Source organism: Anomalospiza imberbis, chromosome W (genome assembly GCF_031753505.1).
Source record: "Anomalospiza imberbis isolate Cuckoo-Finch-1a 21T00152 chromosome W, ASM3175350v1, whole genome shotgun sequence".
In the NCBI taxonomy this organism is placed as follows: domain Eukaryota; kingdom Metazoa; phylum Chordata; class Aves; order Passeriformes; family Viduidae; genus Anomalospiza; species Anomalospiza imberbis.
The window spans coordinates 7,174,223-7,188,009 of NC_089720.1; the positions used below are offsets into that span (position 1 = coordinate 7,174,223).

Below are 13,787 nucleotides of genomic sequence, written 5' to 3' on the forward strand. Positions count from 1 at the left end.
TCATACCTTGAGTACTGTGTCCACATTGGGCCCCTCAATTTAGGAAGGATGTTGAGATGTTTGAGTGTGTCCAGAGGAGGGCAACAAGGTTGGTGAGGGGCTTGGAACACAAGCCCTTTGAGGAATGGCTGAGGGAGCTGGGGTTGTTTAGCCTGGAGAAAAGGAGACTCAGAGGCGACCTTATCACTCTCTACAACTTCCTGAAGGGTAGTTGTAGTCAGGTGGGGATTGATCTCTTTCACCAAGCAGCAACTGACAGAACAAGAGGTCACAGTCTCAAGCTGCATCAAGGAAAATATAGGTTAAATATTAGGAAAAAGTTTTTCACACAAAGGGTGATAAAGTACTGGAATGGTCTGCCTGGGGAGGTGGTGGAGTCACCATCCCAGGATGTGTTTAAAAAAAAGACTGGGTGTGGCACTCGGTGCCATGGTTTAGTTGAGGTGTCAGGGAACAGGTTGGATTCAGTGATCTTGAAGGTCTCTTCCAACCTTGTGATTCTGTGATTACCCCTCTAGTCCTGGTCATAGTACTCATTGCTCACTTCTTATAAATATGACCTGGAGGTCCGTTCAAGACTATGGGAAGTGACATCAGCTCTTCTATTCTGTCTGAGGACTTGCCCACTGGAAATTGGAGCAGTATTTACCCTTGAAGAATTTCCTGCGGTGGTTGTTCTTCCTCTCAAATCACATGCCCATGCTGCTAGGGCAGAGGTGGGTTTTCCATCCGACTTCCTAATGTCCTCTCTGTGGTCATGCAGGTAAAACCACGGGTTACCTCATGGTTTGTACCTTCTCCCTCGAGCAGGAGGATGCTTGTTCCCAATAGCAGAGACTGGTCCATACTGGCGGGGCATAGGACATTTTGTCTCTAACCTGCTTGAGTCTTTCAAATCTGTCCATAGTCTTGGACAGTCTTTCCACAGCTGAGGCACAGGTTGGTAGGGAGGAAAAAAGATGATCTTCATATTGCCAGAGTTGGGTAGTCACCTGAAGCACTGTTTGTTCTCCTTCTGTCATTGACATCAAGGCCAGTGAGTTCGTGTATGACAATGGTGTACTCTGTACAAACTTCTGCCACATGGATTGTGTACACTGGACCTCATCTGAATCTATAGGGGACTGCTCATTATTTGAATCCCTACAGAGTACCTCCAGCACAGCTAATTTTCTCGTGTACTGTATACCCTTCTCCATGGCATTCCACCTGCTTGGGCTCACAACTAAATCATTCTTGAGAAAATACCTTTCCCTCATGCTTGACAGGAGTTATTCCCAGAGGCTGAGAGTTTCTGTCTTCCTCCCAATTGCCTTAATATGGGTATTTTCAGTTCAGTCAGAGAGAAAGAGAGAGGTTTTTCTAGCCAGGCAAGAGCCTGGGAAACAGTTAGGAAAGAATGTAAATAATTCACTATCTCTGTCTTGTTGTTCACATTGTTTACAAGATAGGTTCTGCTACCGTGCGTCATTCACTGCACACCAATGGTGTGAGATGTTTTTACTTTAAGACCAATTAAATTAGTCCGCACGATGTTCTCTATATATAGAGCAGTGCATTTGAAATAAATCAGTCCATTCCTTGCCTTCTGAATTGGAATCTGTCTGTTCCCGTCCTGCCTCAACAGAGACACCTTGTCAATGCCCACATCCTGGGACAGGGATCCCAGTTGCTTGGTTTCGCTACCATCTAGTTTCATATTGTGGGCTGCGATATCCCAACCCTGGAGCAGCCAGGTCACCAGGGGTTCACCCAATTGGTGGCTGAAATCTTTTCACATATCTTGCAGCTCACATGAGATAGAGATTGGGTTATTATCTCTGGCTCTACCTCTTCCTTCTTTTGAGACGGCCCTGCTTCCTCTTCAGCCCTCACTAGGCAAACTGATTTGGTCTAAGATTTTTTCTTCTGTATAGGGGCGACTGCTACCATCACAGGTTGTTCTCCCGGCACAGCTGCAGTTTGAGTGGCCATGGTGTCTGCTCCTCTGCTTTCTTCCTATTCCCTCTGAGGGTGCTGTCCTGTGACAAGCAGTGTCTGACAAATAGTAGCCAGGGCCCAGCAAACTGCAATAAGTTGTTTTTCTCTTGAGTTGCCACAGCTTTCTCCTCACAAATATTCTGTCATTTTATCAGGGTCCTGTAGTTGTTCACGGGTAAACTCCCAAAACATTGGAGGAGATAATTTCTCCAAAAATAGGCCAATTTTCTCCCACATTCCATGCCACTCATGACTATTCCCCCTTGGGGTAGATCTCTGAATGACCTTTCTAAAAATCTCTTTCTTGACTCTAAACATGTTGTGGATCGTACTGAGGAGATCTGTTAGACTTAGCAATAAGAACATGCTTTCCTTAACATCCAAGGAAAATTCTAAATTCTCAAAAGATCTTATAACAGGCCTAAAAGATGAAAAGGGGGTGAAAAGGTGTGGAAAATCATCCTCCCCCATTCCCCCCACAGGCGAGATATGATTATTAATGCACTCCCAAAGGTAGTATCTGAGGTAAGGGTAGGAGAGCAACACTGAATACACATCCCAAATGACCCTCATTGCACTTGATGTTATCATGTAAATATAACAGTTGATATCCCACAGTACAGCAGCAAACCTATGCTGATCTTTCTCCCTGCTCTGAAAAAGATCATCACGAGAAGCACACTCAGGAATATATACAGGGTTGGGTACCACACTGTCCTGGGTTGTAAGATGTGGTTTGGGGGTGTGTATTCTATTTCCCATCTGTTAGAGGTGGGGCAGTTATCTTCTGTTAATTGGGCAGTTTTCTTTATCTCTTCCACAACCAATCCTCCCTCCAGGGAGATATCTTCTGTTAATGAGCCATTGAGTCTCACTGCATGACTGATAAAATTACATCATCCCATTGTGAGATGCTGGCCCAGAGAGAGGAACCAAGCATTCCTACCTAGATATAATCTGAGATTTTGGAACACCAGAAGCAGCCTTTTCCCACTGGATTCCCAGAAGAACAGGCCTATCTACACCACCACTGGATCCCCAGGGGAAAACTACACCCTTCTACAGGATCACTGCTTCAACAGAACCACATCTATCACTCCAGGAGGACTGAAGCCACCATTTAATTGGACTGATACCAACACCCTGACCAACAGGGTGTCAGGTCGTATTCTGACTCTGTCAGTGTTGTTTTGTATTAATGCAGTTTAAATTTTATTTTTGTTTTCTTCCCTACCAAAGAACTGTTATTCTTACTCCCATATCTTTGCCGGAGAGCCCCTTAATTTCAAAATTATAATAATTCGGAGGGAGGGGGTTTACATTTTCCATTTCAGGGGAGGCTCCTGCCTTCCTTAGCAGACCCCTGTCTTTTCAAACCAAGACACACACCCACATGAACAGAACAAGTAACATTGTGACCAGTGGCTCCATACCTAATACAACAAATGCTTAGATTAAATTTGTTTCCAACCCGCTCTGGGAAGATCTGTTTTTATCTCAACTCTTCATGCTTCACATTGGATGCCAAATAAGATGTTGTGGTTTAGGAATGGTATTCCCCAATTTAGTGCTCCCACTGAACACATGCTTCTGCTTCCCCACCCCACTCCAATTGGAAGCACAGAAGGCAAAGATCACATTTTGAGATAAGAGCAGTTTATTGAAAACAGCAATAAGATTAGAACAAACAGCATCAGCAACAATATTAATAACAAAAGGTATAAGAAAAAGAAATTATTTACACAAAAATTCCACAAGAATAAACAAATACTGGACAGTTTTACCTGCCACATTTTCTCAACCAGAAGGAACATCCCTCTCCTTGGAAGTGAGAGAGACCCTTTTCCCCAACCCCGAAGCAAGAGAGAGTCCCTTTCCCACCCCTGGCAGTGATGTGAGGTGGTATTGAATAAAATTATGGTCCTGCCCACACCCCCTCCTGGCTACTGCAAAAAATTAACCATGTCCTGGATGAACCCAGGACAGTGGCACATCAGCCAAGGCAGGGTGCATCAGCAGCCAAGGCAGGTGTGGCAGTTTACACAGCAGTTCAGGCAAGAAGGTCATGCAGGGAGGACACAGCCCCCCATCAACTCAAGAGGCAAGCCCAGTTAGTGGTCATTAGTAGATTTAGGAAAGGCAGGTCCTGCCTGACCAATGTGATCTCCTTTTATGACCAGGTGACCTGCCTAGTGGATGAGGGAAAGGCTGTGGCTGGATCTACCTGGAATTCAGTAAAGCCTTTGATACTGCCTCCCATGGTATTCTCCTGGAAAATCTGGCAGCCCACAGCTTAGACAGGTGTACTCTTTGCTGGGTTAAAAACTGGCTGGATGGCCAGGCCCAGAGAGTGGCGGTGAATGGTGCTGCATCCAGTTGGTGACCGGACACTAGTGGTGTCCCCCATGGATCAGTGTGAGGCCCAGTCCTGTTTAATATCTTTACTGATAATCTAAACGAGGGGATTGAGCCTACCATTGTCAGATTCCTGGATGACACTAAATTGGGTGAGAGTGCCAATCTGCTGGAGGGTGGGAAGGCTCTGCAGAGAGACCTGAATAGGCTGTATCAATGGGCCAAGGCCAATTGTATGAAGTTTAATAAGGCCAAGTGCCAGGTCCTGCACCTGGGTCACAACAACTCCATGCAACACTACAGGCTTGAGGAAGAGTGACTGGAAAGCTGCCTGGCAGAAAAGGACCTGGAGGTGTTGGTCAACTGTCAGCTGAACATGAGCCATCAGTGCGCCCAGATGGCCAAGAAGGTCAATGGCATCCTGGCCTGTATCAGAAATAGTGTGGCCAACAGGACCAGGGAAGTGATTGCCCCTCTGTACTTGGCACTGGCAAGGCCACACCTCAAATACTGTGTCCGGTTTTGGGCCCCTCACTACTAGAAAGACATTGAGGTGCTGGAGTGTGTCCAAAGAAGGGTAACAAAGCTGGTGAAGGGTCTGGAGCACAAGTCTTTATGAAGAATGGCTGCAGGAGCTGGGGTTATTTAGTCTGGAGAAAGGAGGCTCAAGGGACACCTTATTGATCTCTACAAATATCTGAAAGGAGGTTGTGATGAGGTGGGGGTCAGTCCCTTCTCCCAGGTAACAAGTGACAGGATGAGAGGAAAAGGCCTCAAGTTTCGCCAGGGCAGGTTTAGATTGGATATTAGGAAAAAATTCTTCACTGAAAGCATTGTCAAGCAGTGGAACTGGCTACCCAGGGAAATTATTGAGTCATCATCCCTGAAGGTATTTAAAACGTGTAGATGTAGAGCTCAGAGACATGGTTTAGTGATGGACTTCATAGTGTTGGATTTGATGATCTTAAAGGTCCTTTCCAACCTAAATTATTCTTTGATTCTGATTCTATGATCTACAAGAGCTCTTTAATAACATTTTAGCTAGAACACATTCATCATCCTCACTATATTCTCTAAAATTCCTATCCCTCCTTTTCCACCATTAACTTATATACTTCAAAACAAGATTCTAAACTTCATTGTTAACTACTGGGAGTAGTCTGGAGGTGCTCAAGAAGTTGAGAGGGAGCACAGATGGGACACCTGACCCCAACTGACAAAAGGGATATTCCATACCATACGATGTGATGCTCAGCAATAAAACTAGGGGGAAGGTTAGCCAGGGGACTGTTGCGCATTGGTGATTGGGTGGTGAGCAGTTGTTTTCATTTGCAACACTCACCTTTCTTGGATTTTATTCTTCTCTCTCTTTGGGTCTTTTTTCCCCGCCTTTCCTTACAATTTATTATAATTGCTTTTAAATTATTAAACTGTTTTTATCTCAGCCCATGAGCTTTCTCATTTTTACCCTTCCAATTCTCATGCACTGGGAGCAGGGGAGGAGTGAGCAAATGGCTGTGGTGCTTGGTTGCCATCTGGGGTTAAATCATGACACCTAAGGAAAAATTTATATAAAACCCCTTAATTTTGAAAAAAAATACATTACTTTGAAAAAGACTGTTCAAGTGCGACAGAAAAACAGAGTTTCTGTCAATCAGTAATAATGATATGCACTCTTTTTGATGATTAAATGGAAAATTCAGCAAGTTGCTGATTTAATATGTTAACTGTTACATAAATTGACATTGGCCTGCCATCCGTTAACAGTGTTCTTGAACTATAAGTTTCCAAATTCAAAAAATACATCTCTTATTATTAAGCAAGATAAAATTGTACAGAATTTTGATTTTAGATACAAGTGTTTGCATTAAAAGTACTAATAAGGTTAAGAGAATAATACCAGGGTGAAATATGTGAGGATTTATAAGCCCCATTTCAATTAAAAAAAAAAAAAAAAAAAACAACAGAGCTGTATGCACAAATATTTCTGTTCTCAGAGAAAAAAAAATAATCTTAATAAATTCATTAGTCTGTAATACTTTTTGAAAGCACTTCATGCTGTAATGCTGATATTTAGATAAATGACCAATATAAGTTCATGACTAGATTTATGTTGAAAATGATTTTTCATTAATCTCCAATTTTCATTAGCAGAAATTTGTATGTCCATTTGAATGATACATTTATTTTTGAATGCTATGGTTATAATCTATGATGAATAGGAAGATTTGTTTTGTGTAATCTTTGATGCACGGATACACCTTCTAAAATAGGTTAGACACTTGTTTTTAATTTTACTCTTTGAATCCTTCTGTACTGCATGACATAAACCATAAGGTCAGTGAAATTAACTTTAAATCCTTTTAAGCTTGCTACCTCATGCTTAAGAATGCATGTTAAAACAGGAATGATACATGAGTGGAAAATCATATTTAAGGAAAAATAAGACTAAGAAAAATTGCACAAGATGTTAAATGGCATTTAATTATGCCTCTCACTTTTTCACCTTACTTTTGCTATGTTTTACTTGCACATATATAGGTTTCTTTCTTCACCAATTCAAGGTTCCAAAAATGACAATTACTGTGTCATTTGGAAACATCTGGGAAACCAATGCCACTACACTCAGAAGGGAATCTTAGTTTTTCCTTAAGGACATTTCTTTTTTCTTCATTTGAAGCACCATATCAAACTTTCATGGAAGTCATAGTTATATTGTCAGTGTGCAAATAAAAAATTTATTTCAGCAGAAAATAATTTAGACATTGAAAAATTATTCCCCTCATAACTACAAGAAAGAATTTTTTTAAATAAATTATTTCTTCTGAATTTTTCATTTTTACCTAAAGTAGTCTGCTCCTAAAGTATGTGTACATAAATTCAATTTTTTAATTTAAGCAAATATATAATATATACATCAATTTTTTTCAGAGCAAAGCCACCCTTCTTCATCAAAGACCTTGTTTTAATGTCTGATAGCCTTTTCCTACAGTAGAAAAGCACCTATCTTACCCAAATTCTTCATCACATTTCCTAGTGTTATACTAGATTCACATCTTCTTCCCAGAATCACAGAATAGTTATGGTTAGAAGGGACCTCTGGAGATTACCCAGTCCAACGCCCCTGCCAAGGCAGGGTCACGTAGAGCAGGTGACACAGAAACGCATCCAGGTGGGTTTTGAATGTCTCCAGATAGGGAGACTCCATAACCTCCCTGGGCAGCTATTACAGTGCTCTGCCACCCTCAATAGAAAGAAGTTCTTCCTCATGTTGAGGTGGAACTTGTTGTATCTTAGTTTGTGGCCATTGCTCCTTGTCCTGTCACCAGGCACCAATGAAAAGAGTCTGGCACCATCCTCTTGGCACCTGCCTTTGAGACATTTATATGCATTAATAAGATCCCCTGTCTGCTCTTCTCTAGATTAACCAGGCCCAGCTCCTGCAGTCTCTCCTCATAAGAGAGATGCTCCAGACCCCTAATCATATTTGTGGCCTCCACTGGACTGTCTCCAGTAGTTCCTTGTCTTTCTTGTTCTGAGGACCCCAGAACTGAACACAGTACTCCAGATATGGCCTCACTAGGGCTGAGTAGATGTGGAGGATCACCTGCCTTGACCTGCTGGCCACACTCTTCCTGATGCATACCAAGATCCCATTGGCCCCTCTAGCCACAAGGGCACAGATTTGTCACCTAGTGACAAACAGTCACTCATAGTCAACTTGTAATCCACCAAGACTCCCAGGTCCTTCTCTGCAGAGCTGCTCTCTAGTAGGTCAGCCCCCAACTGGTACTGATACTTGGGGTTATTCCTTCCGAGGTGCAGGACCATACACTTGCTCTTGTTGAACCAAGTGGGCCTTGGCCTTCCTCATCACATCCCTGCATATTCTGATGATATCCCTATAGTCCTCCCATGTGGCCAGTCCCTTTTTCCACATTCCATAATTTTTTTTCTTCCATTTGAGATTTGCTAGAAGCTTCCTGCTCATCCATGCAGGTCTCCTGCCCCCTTTGCTTGATTTCTTGTTCATAGGGATACACTGGTCTTGAGCTTGGTGGAAGTGATGCTTGAATACTGACCAGCTCTCTTGGACCCCCTTCTCTTCTAGGGCCCCAACCCATGGGATACCTCTAAGTAGGTCTTTGAAGAGGTCAAAAATAGCTTTCTAGAAGTTCAGAGTTCTAGTCCTGCTTACTGCTTTGCTTCCTCCATGCAGGATCCTGAGTTCCACCCTCATGGTCACTACACAGACAAGGCTGCCCCCAACCTTCACATCTTCAACCAGTCTCTCCTGGTTTGTTAGCACAAGGTCCAGCAACACATCTCTCCTCATTGGCTCTTCCACCACTTGCCTCAAAAAGTTTTCATCAATAATCTGCAGGAACTTCCTGGACTGTGTATGCCAAACTGTGTTGTCTCTCCAACAAACATCAGGGTGGTTGAGGACACCCAGGAGAACTGGAGCCTGTGACCATGACACTATTTCCAGCTGTCCATAGAAAGCCTCATCAACTTCTTCCTCCTGATCAGGTGGTCTGTAGCAAACAGCCCCAACAGTGTCACCTATATCAGCCTGTCACTTAATTCTCACCCATAAACTCTCAACTCATTAGTCTGCCACTGGTACATCTGTCCCTGGATCAATACATTCCAGTTGCTTTCTCACATAAAGAGCAACTCCACCCCCTTGCCTCACTGACCTGCCTTTTCTAAATGGTACATAGCCATCCATAACAATATTCCAGTCATGTGAGCTATCCCACCATGTCTCAGTAACTGCAATGAGATCATGGCCCTGGGACCTCACAGAGATTTCCAGTTCTTCCTGTTTATTCCCCATGCTGTGTGTGTTTGTATACAGGCACTTCAGAGAGGTAATCAAGCATGCAGGTTCCCCTAGAAGGGGTGGAAGAGGGCTCACCACAGCCATAGACACCCTCAATGTGGTTAGCCCTGGGATTTTCATCCTGAGAGGCAGTCAAGGAACATCTGTCGCTGAACTGGTTGGCATGGCCTACCCCCTGTGAGGAAGCAATGGCATGAGCATTGCCACTTAAGACACCATTCCCTGAGTCCTTCGGTTTTCCCTGAGTCCTTCAGTTTAAAGCCTGTCCACCAAATTGGCCAGCCTGCTGCCAAAAATTCTTTTGCCCTTTTAAGACAGGTGGATCCCATCCCTCCCTAATAGGCTACAATCATTGTCATAAAAACCAAAACCTTCTCGATGGCACCAGCCACAAAGCCAGACATTGATGTGCACTATGTGTCTGCTTCTGGCTGTCCCCAATTCTCTAACCAGTAGGATAGATGAGAAGATGACTTAGGCACTGATGTTTTGTTACTTTTAGGTTTTTCACCTGCCTCGCCAGGGCTTTATAGTCTTCCTTGACCCTATCTATTTTTTGTTTTGCGGCGTCATTTGTACCCACATGAAAAAGTAGTAGTGGGTACTAGTCCATGCTCTTGACAAGTTGGGGTACCCTCTCAGTAGCATCACAGATCCTACCCCCTGGCAGGCAACATACCTCTTGTGACTGTTTATCAGGCTGGCAGATGGGGGCCTCAGTGCCCCTTAATAGAGAGTCACACACTATGAGCACTCAAAGTTTCTTTTTATGGCAACTGCTGTGTGCTGCTGGTGTGGATTCTCTTTGTTGACCTTGCTCATGGACATCTAAAGACTTTAAAGCATCAAATCTGTTTTTGGTCTGGATGTTGGAGGGTGGAAGTTGAATTGGAACCCTACTTTTGTGGGTCACCAGGTTCTAAGGTGCCTCATGCTCAGTGGTATCCATTGTAGGTGGATGGTTCCAAAGCCACATTATCTATCTCCATTTCACCCCTCTAATACTGTGCAGCCTATTAACTGTCATGTAATTCAGCCACCTGCCGCAACAGGTCATCAACCTGTGCATGCTTTGTGCAGGTACCAGCCTTTTCTCCAGGAGAAGCATCCGGGCATCCATTGCAAGCTACCACCTGTACTGACATCTTCTTTACCAGTTCCAGCTGGGTGGAAGCATCAGACTTCTTAGGGGCTATCTCAGTAGACACTCTGTTTTCGGCTCTGAGACAAGTGCCCACCATTATGGCAGAGATCTAGAGCACTTAGCACTTACCTGAGCTGTGGAGCTACTTTTAGATTGCAGCACCCTCCCCATATGCCCTGCCCACATCGACTGCAGTGTCACATCCTTCTGATGTGCCACATCCTGTTTGCTCACCCTGTTCAACACTTTCTAGGTTGCTCATGCTTTCTGGAGTTGTTTAAATCTCCCACAGTGCTCCTGGCTATGACTCCTCCTTGTCAGATTGGGTCACAAGAGCTTCCAAGCTCTGACATGGCTCTGGGCTGCTGTTCAGGCTGGACTGCTGATTCTTCCTTTTCCTTACCCTACAGAATCACAGAACCACTAGGTTGGAAGAGGCCTTCAAGATCATCGAGTCCAACCCATGCCCTAACACCTCAACTGAATCATGGCACTGAGTGCCGCATCCAATCTTTTTTTAAACACATCCAGGAATGGTGACTCTACCACCTCCCCAGGCAGACGATTCCGGTACTTTATCACTCTTTCAGTAAAAAATTTTTCCCTAACATCTAACCTAAATTTCCCTTGGTGCAGCTTAAGACTCTGTCATCTCGTTCTGTCAGTTGCTGCCTGACACCTTCAATTCCTTTAGAATTCCCGACCTTTTCTCAGCACTTTTATCATCTATCCTTTTCTCTCTAAACCAGTATTTCCTTCATATTCCATCCTAATCACTGCAGAATCATCTGCATTGGCTTTAACTACATATACATCACCTTTTAGTCTATACAAATTATTGCAGCAAATTCCTCTTACTTGACCAGGCTGATCCCCCAACATTCCTTTCTGAAACCTTAAATAACTTATACTTTCAAAATAAGACTCAACTGAAAAATTCAGTCCAACAGAATCAGAAAATTCTGCAAAGTACAGTTGAAATAGTGAAACAGAAATATTTGAAATAATAACACTAGAACATAAGTAATACTTTATTGAAAATATATTCTGATATAAACTATATCTAGTTTTCAAAAGTTTGAAGCAAAGCTTAAAGAGTTAACCACAGTAAGCTTCATAGAAATCTTTACTAAGCCAAAGCACCATAGTAGCTTAATTTATAAAGTTAGCAGAATAATAGAAAGACCTTATAGTTTTCACACAGGATGATAGTAATAGGACAAGAGGGAATAATTTTAAACTAAAAGAGGAGAAAGTACACCAAGATAAGTTTTTAAATTCATGTTAAGTGCCCAATATTTGAATGCTTTGCTGAAACACTGCATTTTGGGGGTTTTGGGGGAAAGGGCATGTTTAAAAAAAAAAAAAAGCAAATGTATTCCAAGGTACATTATAAGTAGAAGTGATATTAATGCAATTATTATGCATTATAAATTGAGTCTGTATACCAGGAAATATTATTAGTTAAATGTATGAGACAGTTAAACAGTATTGCAAAGAACATGCTGTATTGGGTTTGCATGGCCTGGTTTTTGGTAGGGGGGGCACAGAGGTGGCTTCTGTGAGAAGATGCCAGAAGCTTCCACAATGTCTGGCAGAGCCAATTCCTGGGGGCTCCAAAGATGGACATGCCACTTGTCAAGGCTGGGCTAATTAGAAATCGTGGTAATGCCTCTGTGATAACATATTTAAGAAGAAATAAAAACAAAGGTTGTGGCGCAGTTGTAATTTTCAGCCAGAGAAGAGCAGAGTGAGAACATGCAAGAAGAACAACTATGCAGACACCAAGGTCAGTGAAGGAGGGGGAGGAGGTGGTCCATGGTCCAGGCACCAGAGCTGAGATTCCTCTGCAGCCTAGAGTGAAGACCATGGTGAAGCAGGCTGTCCCCCTGCAGCCCATGGAGGACCACGGTGATGCAGAGATCCACCCACAACCCATAGAAGAGCCCCACACCACCTGGGAGGAAACTGTGATCCTGTAGGAGACCTGTGGAGGATGGGGCCCTGCTCCCAGGATGGGGCTACCTGTCCTTGAAGGACTGCACCCCATGGAAGAGTGACCCGCTTTGCAGCAGTTTGAGGGGTACTGTTGCCTGTGGGCTGGACTCACGTTGAAGCAGTTCGCAGGGAGCTGTTGCTTGTGAGATGAACTCACGTCAGAGAAGTTCACAGAGAACTGTCTCCCGTGGGAGGGACCCCACAGTGCAGCAGGGGAATGACTCCTCTCCCTGAGCAGCAAAAGCCATGGGTGATGAACTGACCATAACCACCATTCCCTGTCTCTTAATGCCGCTGGGGTAGGCAGTAGAGCTGGGAAGGAGGGAGGGGTGGGGGGAATGGGCTTTTAAAGGTTAATTTTACTTCTTATTATCCCGCCCTGATTTTGTTAGTAATAAATTCACTTTGTATCTCTAAGTTAAGCCTGTTTTGACCATGGCAGTATTTGATGAGTGATCTCTCCCAGTCCTTATCTCAGCCCATGAACCCTTTGTTAAATTTTATCTCCTCTGTCCAGCTGCAGAGGAGTGAGTGAGCGGCTTTCCTGGGTGCCTGGCATTCAGCCAGCATTAACCCGTAACACATGCATAAAAAAATCACCTTAAATTTTAAGACTAAACATAATGCTAGAAATTTTAGTTTAGACAACAGTGATTTACTAGCACAGAAACAGACTTACATAATTTAACAAGCTATTCTCAGTTTTAATAGTTGATTTTGAAACTGTAAAGCCAAGTTATATGAAAAAAGAGCATCAGATTTTACCCAAAGAACCTGAAACAGTGACAGCTGAATGGAGGGAAAGTGGAGAGGGAGACGATGATCTCTTCTCCTTGGTATCCTGTGACAGGATGAGTAGGAATAGTTTAAAGCTGCATCAGAAAAGATTCAGACTAGATATTAGAAAACATTTCTTTACTGAGTGGGTGGTCAAACACTGGAACAGGTTTCCTAGAAACATGGCTGGTGCCCCAAGCCTGTCAGTGTTTGAGAGGTATTTGGACAATGCCCTTAATATTATGCTTTTGGTCAGCCCTGAAGGGGTCAGGTAGTTGAAGTAGACAGTCATTGTAGATCCCTTCCAACTGGAACAAAATTTTTTTTTTTTTAAAGAAAAAAGCTAAATTATACATACTAAAGTAGTCTTGGACAAAAGTAATGGCTTTTAACATTCAGTTCCTGTTTTCCAACTCCTGTTTCCCTCCTCGATCTCCCCATGCAGCACACCCTCCAATGTTGGTGGGGCTGCATAGGTAATTAATCATGACACAGAAGTGTGTGCTGAGCTGGCTGCTTCAGAAGCCCCTTTAATTCCCTGACAAATCCAAATTATGCATTACTTACAGGTTTACTTCACATGTCTTTCTGCATTTGTTCAAGAACCTGCAGGGAGATCAGCTTAGAAGCACAAAATTACATTGCTTTTGTATTTTTCATCTATATTGAATTTATTTTAAAAAT

General features: G+C 43.2%; 1 protein-coding gene and 1 long non-coding RNA gene across 4 annotated transcripts in view; one reads left to right on the top strand and one right to left on the bottom strand.

The window, feature by feature from the left end:
* The window catches only part of LOC137464284 (uncharacterized), an 82,913-nt gene extending 80,056 nt beyond the window's left edge, over positions 1 to 2,857 (top strand). Inside the window, exon 2 of the long non-coding RNA XR_010994149.1 lies at positions 2,752 to 2,857. This is a non-coding gene — a long non-coding RNA (uncharacterized lncRNA). The remainder of the gene's footprint in view (positions 1 to 2,751) is intronic.
* LOC137464279 (transcription factor RFX3-like) overlaps positions 1 to 13,787 on the bottom strand; it is a 178,500-nt gene that overhangs the window by 142,310 nt on the left and 22,403 nt on the right. The gene's annotated exons all lie outside the window — the stretch shown is intronic.